Below are 10695 nucleotides of genomic sequence, written 5' to 3'. Positions count from 1 at the left end.
AAAAAAAAAAAAAAAAAAAAAAAAAAAAAAAATGCCTTCATGAGTTTACACTGCAGGCAAACCCATAGGGCATTTTCTTAATTAGTGACTGATGGGGAAAGACCCAGCCCATTTTGGCTGGTGGCACCCCTTAATCACAGCATACTCAGGAGGCAAAGATCGGTGGATCTCTGTGAGTTCGAGGCTAGCCTGGTCTACAGAGCTAGTTCCAGGACAACCAAGGATGCCCAAAGAAACCCTGTCTCAGACTGCCCACCCCCCAAAAAAAGAAGAAAAAAAATAAAGAAATCAGGCTGAGAAAGCCATCAGGAATAAGTCAATAAGCACCATCCCTCCATGGCCTTTGCAGCAGCTCCTGCCTATAAGTTCCTGCCCTGCTTGAGTTCCTGTCTGACTTCTTTCAATGACGAACAGTGATATGGACACATAAGCCAAATAAACCCTTTCCTTCCCAAGTCGCTTTGGTCCTGGTGCTTCATCACAGTAATAGTAACCCTAACTAGAACACTATTTCTGTGTTTATGTTTGTATTTCTCATTTATGTGTATGTATGTGCCCCTAGAGCTCAGAGTCATAAACAGTTGTGCATCATCTGGGAACTGAACCTGAGTCTTCTGCAAGAGGAGCAAGTGCTCATTTAACTGCTAAGAAATCTCTCCAGCCCCTTTCTCGTCTGTCATGCTGTCTTCCCTCTACATATTTCTGTGTCTGGACCCAAGAATCCTCTTTACAGAAGCATGGCCATGCTGGACTATATCCACACTAGTGACCTCACCTTAGCTGAACCTAACAGTTTCTATTTCTAAATAAGGTTGTATGTGCAGGTAATGAGAGTTAGGAATTCTGTATCTTTGAAGGAGGAATGGAATTCAATATATACGTAACATGATAAGGAGCCTCCTAATTTAGATATGATTCTGAAACTTTATGGTATTTTTAAAACTTATCTTTTGTGTGTGTGTGTGTGAGAGAGAGAAAGAGAGAGGGAGAGGGAGAGAGAGAGAGAGAGAGAGAGAGAGAGAGAGAGAGAGAGAGGAGTCAAGAGATTTTGTGCCAAGCAGGTTTATTAAAAGTACTACATCCTGTATACTGTTCGCAAGGGGAAATAGGACAGAGTGAGAAGTTATCAATGGAGCACAATCAGCATGAAGCTAGTCAAGCAATGCTGCACGAAGGGAACACACGATATTTCAAGTACATCACAGACCAAGCACATGGCAGCCTTAGAACTGCCAACCACACAGCTCTGCAGACGCCACTGTCGCTTTTCGTCACTTGCTGCAGCCGTGGTCAACCCCACTGTGTTCTTCGACATCACGGCCGATGACGAGCCCTTGGGCTGCGTCTCCTTCGAGCTGTTAGCAGACAAAGTTCCAAAGACAGCAGAAAACTTTCGAGCTCTGAGCACTGGAGAGAAAGGATTTGGCTATAAGGGTTCCTCCTTTCACAGAATTATTCCAGGATTCATGTGCCAGGGTGGTGACTTTACACACTGGCAGCAGGTCCATCTACGGAGAGAAATTTGAGGATGAGAACTTCACCCTGAAGCACACAGGTCCTGGCATCTTGTCCATGTTGAATGCTGGACCAAACACAAACGGTTCCCAGTTTTTTATCTGCACTGCCAAGACTGAACGGCTGGATGGCAAGCATGTGGTCTTTGGGAACGTGAAAGAAAGCATGAGCATTGTAGAAGCCATGGAGCGTTTTGGGTCCAGGAATGGCAAGACCAGCAAGAAGACCACTATTTCCGACTGTGGACAACTCTAATTTCTTTTGACTTGTGGGCGTTTTACCCATCAAAGTATTCCTTTGTAGCTCAGGAGAGCGCCCCTACCCCATCTGCTCTCAAATGTCCTGTAATCTCTGTTCTCACTGAAGTTCTTTGGGTTCCATATTTTCCTCTTTCCCCTTCAAGTCTAGCTGGATTGCAAAGTTAAGTTTATGATTATGAACAAAAACTAAATAAGAAAAAGAAAGAAAGAACTGCCAACCATGGCCTTTTAGACAGGAAGAGTTCCATTCCCAAGATCTAAAGTCACAGCTCCACCAAGGTCTGGCCTCAAGCCATTACTGACTTTGCCAATCATGTTCTTGGTTTTAACAAAGAACTACTTTCCTTCTCCATGTACCAGGGCCCCTGGGAAAAGCCTTGGATCAGCCTGGTTCCCAACATGTGGTGGAAAGAGACTTCGGTTCCTCTGGAAGAGTAACAAGCCATCTTAACTACTAAACTATCTCTCAGTCTCCGGTTTTGTTTTGTTTTTTTTTGGGGGGGGGGCTTTTTTAATAATAAAAACCACATAACATAAAATGCACCATCCAAACCAGCTTTAAATGTTCAGGGCAATGCTGTCAATGATACACACCAAAATAAGCACTACTCTAGAAATTTTCATCTTGTAAAACTGAAACTCTGCAATTACGAAAGAACAAATCCCACTTCCCTTATTTTATTCTGGTTTTCTAAGCATTTGACTCAGTTCCCTCATATGCTGGGATTATGTAATAATTACCCTTTGGGTGGGCTTGTTCACTTAACAATGTCTTCAGAGTTTGGCCATATTATAGCATGTAACATGATTTCATGTTATTTAAAGACTAAATAATATTGCATTTTGTGTACACACCACACTTTCTCTCCATCTATCTATTCATCCATGGACAGTTTTGTTGTTTCTACCTCTTGGATACTGTGAGTAGGGCTACAGTGAACATGAATCTGCAAATATCTTTCCAGATCCTATTTTGGATATACACATACAAGTGGATGGTTTGGTTTTATATGTGTGTGTGTGTGTGTGTGTGTGTGTGTGTGTGTGTGTGCGTGTGTGTACATATATGTATATATACACATACATACACATATGTGTGTATATATGTTTTGCATGTGTGTATAACATATATGTATATATGTGTTCAAAGGTATGTATTGTATGTTCATGTGTGTGTGCATATTGTGCCAGAGGTTAATGAATATCCTGGAATGTCTTCCTAAATTACTTTCTACTTTATTGAGGTAGCTTCTCTCACTGAACATGGAGTTCCAGTTCAGATAGACTAGCCACCCAGCCTACCAGGATGATCCCTCTTACTCCTAAGTACAGAGTACAAGTGGGTTACAATGCTTGTCCCAACTCCAGTGTTCACACTTATGGGCAAGTGTGTTATCCACTGAGCCATCCCAGCCTGCTTATAACTTTAAGGAACACTACTCAAAGTATGCTGGTTCCATCAGTGCTCCAACACAAGCCAGGCAGATGCCTATCCCTCGACAACCTCCTTCAAAAGGCAGAATGCCGGCTACACGTTCCACTTTTCTCCCACAAGCTGTCACTCAAAGCTGTGCCAGCTTCTGTCTTGAGTGTGAGGTCCTTTGGAGGTGCATCAAGCACTGAGCTCTGTTTTCTTGCCTGCAGCACTATGGCATCCAGTGTACATGTGTCATTCGGTAATTCAGAGAAGAGGGGGAAAAACAGTCCTTTTAGTAGCTTTAAAAAAAAAAAAAGAACATCAGAAAAATATTCATTCTGCCCTTCCCCTTCCCAAGTCAAAGCTGTGTACTAGGTTTTTCAACCCAGTTTTTCTCTTCTATGACAGGTTGAAGAAACATCTATTATGATTGAAATGACATGACTATTTATGGTTCTAGGTTTGCCTAAGGTGCAGGAACTTCTCGGTGTTTGAATTCTCATAAAAGCTTACTGTTGTTAAGTTGGTCTCTCTGGTCAGGGAATGAAACCTGGGCGTCCTAGTTCAACACCTTGTTGATATTGCTCTATCTTCTGTTCATTTCTTAACAAATCCCATAATGTTTCCTTTGGCCCCAAAGCACAGCCCACTTAGCCCTGTTGTTTAACACATTATAAGGGGGAAAATACAGTGGCTTCGTTCCACAGACCACTGCTAACACTTGATTTTGTCTCCATTCTAATGTACTAAGTTTATGGCTGGAGACAGAATGTGATGTCTTCAGGGTTTCTCTGTGTAGCCCTGGCTGTCCTGGAACGTACTTTGTAGACCAGGCTGGCCTCTTAGTGAAACAGAAAATGAAAAAGCATGGGAGTTTTTCCCAGTAAATGTTACCTCTTTCATTAAGTGAGTGTGAGTGTTCAGTAATGTGTGCTGGTTCTGGCAGGCCAATTAAGATGGTCAAATTTAATTGGATTAAAAACAATTGTAAGTAGTTTGAGTTGATAAAAACTACTGTAAGAGGGTCTAAGCCATGCAAAAAAGTTCAAAATATACCATATACATACATAAAAACATATGCTACCCAAAGCAAAATTTACATGTGCTTAAGTGTTTACATATCTAATATCTTCCCTTTATGTCTATAAAGCAACTAGTTACCTTATGAAACTATTTCAGGCTTTTGCTAACTTAATGTCTTGTTGTTATTAGAAAGTCTTATATTTTTATTTTTTATCAAGAAAATTATTTTAACATATGAAGCCTGAAAAACATGTCAGTTGTTTAACTGACTTGGCCGTATCTGAAAGGCTGGAGAGATGGTGATAGCTACAGACCAGAGAGGTATTAAATATATGGCAATCAAGGTGAAAAAAAATCTGACATCTTGATGTCACAATCAGATTTACTATAGTAAGCCATAGTCAGTACCACAAGGCTATTGACCTGTCTTGATGACAAATGAATCTGGCATTACTTATAAGATTTCAACCGTTAATGTACATAGAGTCAACCGGCTAGTGGTTTTGTTTTGAAAAATCTCAAGTGATACTGTCAATTTAAATAATTACTAAAATTTATCCTTAAGATCCTGACATGCACTTTTTCTGTATGTGTGTGTGTGTGCGCGCACACGAACGTGTATTTATAAAGGCTAGAGGAAAACCCTGAGTGTTACCTCAAGAACCATCCCCATGCCTTCTAAGATAATCTTTCAGTGGCCTGAAATTCAATAAGTAGGCGAGGTTCACTTATCCAGTGAGCCACAAGGATCCCATGTCTCTGCCGCCCCAGTGCTGGGACTGATTATAAATATATGACACATGCATGGTTTTAGAAACTAACAAAGGGTTTTTAGGATTGAACCCTATGCATGCCAGGCAAAGACTACCCAGCAAGGTAGCACCCACCCTTACCCATCTACTTGCTCCTCCTTATGGGAAAAACAAACCAGTTTCATTACAAATGATTTTTGAAAGTTTCTGTTTCTCACTGAGACTCCAGGTTCATCACAGTCACATGGGTGCTGAGACGGTAAAGGAATGTGGGACCTTCCTCATTAGGAAACCCTTACTAAGAACCTGGCCACTCTGGAATGCGGCTGGTCTTGTGCAGGCAACCGCAACGGTCATCGTGAGTTTGTCGGTGCAGTGGTCCTGTGCAGCCCAAAAGGTACTGCTTTCACGTAGGTCCTCCCCAACCTCTGACTCATAATCTTTCTGTCCCTCTCCCCGTTTTGGTCCTTGGGGGAAGGGAATACAGTTGTCTCATTTGTGGCTGAGCACTTCACTGACCCTTACTTCTTGCACTTTGACCAGTCCTAAGAACCTGTTTGAAAATGGTACGTGGATATCATTTGTAAGCCCACATTTTATTAAGCTAACGTTTCTCCTTTTTATTACCTTAAACTGTTAAACCAAGAAGAAAAGTCTCTCATTTGGATTCTTTGATTAAGTGATCATTCCTCCTTTCCTGTGGCTGCTTAACTTACTCAAGTTCAGAATTTGATTTACTCTTTGGGGAGGCCAAAAATAAAATTGAAATAAAAGTAAGAGAAAGGACAGATTATATTAAACCCGGTTGATCATCCCTCTTTCCGTCTCAATATGTATGTACATGCATTAAAACATCAAATGACATCTCATTAATATATACAATTTTGGCTTTATGAATTGGGTAAAGAAATACATTTAATTTAAAATTTAAAAATAAAATTAGAATTTTTTAAGCATGAGAAATAAGACAGAACTCCTTGAGAATTTTTTTAAGCATGAGAAATAAGACAGACCTCCTCGAGAATCCGCAGTGATAATGGCCCAATTACAAAGCTCCTTCCTGATTCTGAACAGGCTCATTAATGTTTTAGAAGTTGCTTTGGGGGCTCAAGCAAAATCTTTTGAAATGTAATGTTTTATATACTTACAAAAACATAATCAGTTGCATGTTGTTATTAAAGTTTCTTCCAGGGCCTTCATTTATGGAAAATATAGCAACATTAAAAATATATATAAGAAAAGCACAAATAAAACAGTCCTCCCTCCAAAAAAAAATGTTAAGAGCCCTTTCCTCATGAAAGACAAGTAGTTTCTGATGAGATTTGATTGACACTATGAAGTCTGCACACCTGGGCTGATGTTCTTATCGTTTTTAATTAGAATATGAATTAGTGCTGACAAGCCTGTAAATGCTTTAGCTCTTTAAATGCAGCAAAATTTTCAGTCTTGCAAACAAATTTAATTACAATATACAATAAAATTATAGCTCAGATCCCACCTAATTCTAGTCAAGTAGCAAAAGATCCCAACCACCTCCCTGTAAATGTTTGTATTCACTTCGTCAAAGGATGGAACAGAGCATGTGAACATTAAACACTGCTGCAAATATGTTAGACATTTATGCTCCCTACCCTGTGGTCAAAGACAAGTGTCATCACATTGTGGAAAGCTTAGTCAGGGCCTCATACCCCTATCAATGTAGTAAATGAACAAGGCAGGATTGTTTGTTCTAGGTAGGCAAGATCTGCATTTTATTAGAGAACTTCTTTTAGAATTAGTTAATTTTTAATAGAACTGTATCCTCTTACCCTCCTGCAAGTTGCTTCTTGTCACTGAAACAAGAAAAGGAACTGTATGCATTTTCAACTTAAACCTTCCCACACCATATGCATAAGTGCCTTGCTCTCTGCCTTGCTCTCTGCCTCTGTAAGAAATGATCACTACTCAGTTATTTAAAAGAACAAAAAGTAGTATTCTCACATTTCTGAGGGCCAAAATGCTGAAATCAAGATGTCAGCAAGGCCACACTTCCTGGGAGGCTCCAGGGAGGCTTGGTGCCCTACCTCTTGCTGCTTCTGTTGGCTCTTCACTACTGTGACTGTGGCTGTATCTCCCAGTCTTAGGCTCTATGGTCACATTGATTCTTCCTCCTCTGTATCTCCGAAGGACACTTGTATTAGAATTAATATTAGTCTGGCTAAACCAAAGTAACCTCCTCCTGTCAGACTCCTTAATTAGGAACTGAGCAGATGGTTCAGTGGGTAAGAGCACTAGATACACAAGCATGAGGATCTGAGTTTGGGTCCCAGCACTCAGGTAAAAAGCTGGCCATCTCTGTGTGCACATCTGAAACAGGCCTGCAGGAGGGGTGAGGATGGGATGATCACTAGGGCTTTCGAGATGCCAGCCTAGATCCAAGTTCAGCGAGAGACCCTGTCTCAAGGGAATAAGAAGAGAATGATAGGACACCCAGCTTCCTCCTCTAACCTCCACATGCACACAGAGGGGTGTGCACACCTACAGGCCCAAGTGTGCATGCACACACACACTCAATGCCTCTTGGTCACATCTGCAAAGAACTTGCTCCAAATCCAAGAGATCAAGACTTGATATACTTGGTGTCTATCATCCAACCCAGTCATTACTGATAAAACATTTAGCTGGTGCAGGTGTTTTGGAGACACTCTCTTGGTTGCATCTAGATGCCCAGCTCTTAATGCTATTTCACAGACCACACTATTTGCACAGTAGTTTGTAATCTGACTGTGATATTTGCTGAAAAGGGCACAAAAGGTGGAGCTGGTCTGCAGGGTAGCCATCAGGGAACGGGGGAGATCTGTTGTAGGAAGAGATAAGCCTTATATGGCACTATGTTTCCTTACCGGGTACATGTGGACTGTCAACTGCACCATGGGGTATGCTGAATACCAGCACTTATTTTGTATCTGTGATCATCTACGCTTTGTTCAGGTCTTGCTCTAACTCCTTGCCCTGACCTACATGGCTCAGTTCTGCCATATAGCAAGACAGTATCCCCCATTATTATTTTCTGTGGCACTGACGTTACAGAAAGAAATATTTGTGATTTCTGTTTTCATAAATTACTCCCTCACTCCTTTCAAAATTTTATCCAATAGACCTTCTTATAATGAAATGAAGAATAACTTGCTTTGAAGCCATATTAAATGGGGTCCAATCATTTTCAGCAAAAGAAAGCAAAGGAGATATTTAAAGCAACCTTTGGTAGAACCTTAGCACCGGATCCCACATGGGGTTAGTTTGAAAACTCTTTCCTAACTTAAAATTTTTAGGAAAAAAAAAAAAAGACAAGGACAAAGTCTACCTTTTTTTTTCAATTTATTCTTAAGTTTTGTTAATGTTTTTCTATAAATCTTCTCGACCTAGCCACTGCTTGTGTCAATTCATCTGAAATCCTCAAATTAATTTAGCCAATTAAAACAAGGATTTTGATTTTCAGAGGCTAATTTAGTTCCTCAAAAATTTGTTCCACAGAATCCAACTTAACAGCTGTCAAAACATATGCTTGATTTTAAATAGGTAGAAGCTCAAGTTTGTTTTTTATAAGAATAGTTTTAGGCTGGGCACGGAGGCAGATGCCTGCAATCTCAGCACTTGGGAAACTGAGACCAGCATGCCCTATGTGATAAGACTCTCATAGACAAAATAAAATAACACATAACAAAAACACAACAAAAGTTTAGTCGTTTCATAACTTGTTTCTGACTTGCCTTTTATAAAGGAGAAGTGTCCATTGTCATTCAACACTTCCATTTAAACAGAGGAATTTGAAAGTTCTACCAACAAGGTTGAAATTAGAAGAAAGCCTTTGAGGATTCAAAAAGCAAAATGGCTTACTAAAGTGTAAATAGGATGACATACACAGTTAGAGAGAATATAGTAAAAGTTTACACTTCCTTCATTCAAGCTGTCACACCATGTGGACCTCATCACTTCGCCTCCTCTTCCTTACTTTCAGTGATATTTTCAAATATCACTGCAAACCACATCCTTGGCCACCTATATGCATCATAAATTCTATTCACCTGCACAAATCCTGCCGATTGCCCATGAAGTACTACATTGCTTAATGCCAGTTACTATAAGAATAATATATTCTTTTGTTTGTTTGATTGTTTGTTTTTTGTTTTTTTGTTTTTTGTTTTTTGTTTTCGAGACAGGGTTTCTCTGAGTAGCCCTGGCTGTCCTGGAACTCACTTTGTAGACCAGGCTGGCCTTTCTTACAGTATAGTAGAAATATAAAAATATATAAATTATGCCATAAAAAGTGTACAATGACAAAAGGTTAGTGCTGGTGCAGATAGCTGTCTCAGGAGCAGTACTGTAGATGGTATAGCATGGTTTAAGAAGTACAGATGAAAATGAGACAACGTCACAGGTCTAGGAAAAAGAAAAGACTGTTACTATCTAATTGACAAGATGTATAATCACCATGGAGATATGCTTCTGAAGGAGAACGTTGTCTGTGAGGGATTTTCTAGATTAAGGTAACAGAGGTAGGAGGACCAATCTGTGTTTTAACTCTCAGTTTGACAATCTAAAATCACCTGGAAAGGGAGTCTAAATGGGAGATTGTCTAGATTAGATGGGTCTCTAATATATCTGTGGTGATTGTCTTAATTATGATAATTATGATACTTGCCTGCTATGAGTGAAAACATCGCCTGGACAGAGGGTCCTGAACTTTATAAGAGTGGAGAAAGAAGTGAGGTAGCATGCATGAACTAATTTGTTTTTACCCACTTCTTGACTATGAATGCTTCCAGCTCCTGTCACTGTGACCTCCCCACAATGATGGAATGTATATAACTGTTAGCTAAAATAGCCTCTTTCCACCCTAAGTTCTGTTTGTTGGGATATTTTATGTCAGCAACAGAAATAAAGAGAGGACAGAACCTTCACTGTGAGTATTATTATTCCACGAGCTGAGTTTCTGAACTGAATTAAAAGAAGAAAGAGAACTAAGCAAAGGCTTCATGTAGCTCTGATTCCTGGCTAGCCGTACAACGTGACCAGTTTTTTCCTGCAGTCATGACTGCCCCACAATGATGAACTGCTCCATCAAACTGTAAGCCAAAATAAACCCTTCCTTCTTCAAACCGCTTTTGTCAAGTATTTTATAACAAGAAGAAAGGGAGCTAATGCAGGGAACCTCAGGGAATAAGTGGGATTTCTAGGTCATGAGAGATGATAAAGCTTCAAGTAGACAGAGAAAATAATAAAAACATTTCATTTTATAATATTAGCCTCAGGTTTTGATCAAACAGCTCTGGGCTAGTGTGATCGAGGAAAGAGAGAAAGAGAGAAAGAGAGAAAGAGAGAAAGAGAGAAAGAAAGAAAGAAAGANCAGTTGGCGCTGCTTTGAAAGGTTCTTTAGGGGGTGGAGCTCCTAAATGAGGAGGAAGTGGATCACTAGTAGACAGGCATTGACAGAGAAAGAAAGAAAGAAAGAAAGAAAGAAAGAAAGAAAGAAAGAAAGAAAGAAAGAAAGAAAGAAAGAAAGAAAGAAAGAAAGAAAGAAAGGAGTGCTCTGATCCTGGGACTCAGGGGAGATTGCCATTTTCTCTCTGGTGACTGTCTAAGGTGGGACCAGCCAGGAGTGCACAGGCCACAGAAGCAGTAGAGCAGCTGAGACAGGGTCCTTCCTGCCTTCATCTGCACCCAGGAGGTGGGACTGTTCCTCAGCCCT

General features: G+C 40.2%; 1 pseudogene; it reads left to right on the top strand.

The window, feature by feature from the left end:
* The first annotated feature begins 1145 nt into the window (after positions 1-1145).
* Positions 1146-1770, top strand: LOC110307693 (annotated as a pseudogene).
* The last annotated feature ends 8925 nt before the right edge of the window (positions 1771-10695 follow it).

The sequence above is a fragment of the Mus caroli genome, chromosome 13 (genome assembly GCF_900094665.2).
Source record: "Mus caroli chromosome 13, CAROLI_EIJ_v1.1, whole genome shotgun sequence".
NCBI classification, from domain to species: Eukaryota; Metazoa; Chordata; class Mammalia; order Rodentia; family Muridae; genus Mus; species Mus caroli.
Note: the sequence above shows the minus strand (reverse complement) of the source record. Positions and strands in the feature narration are given on the sequence as shown.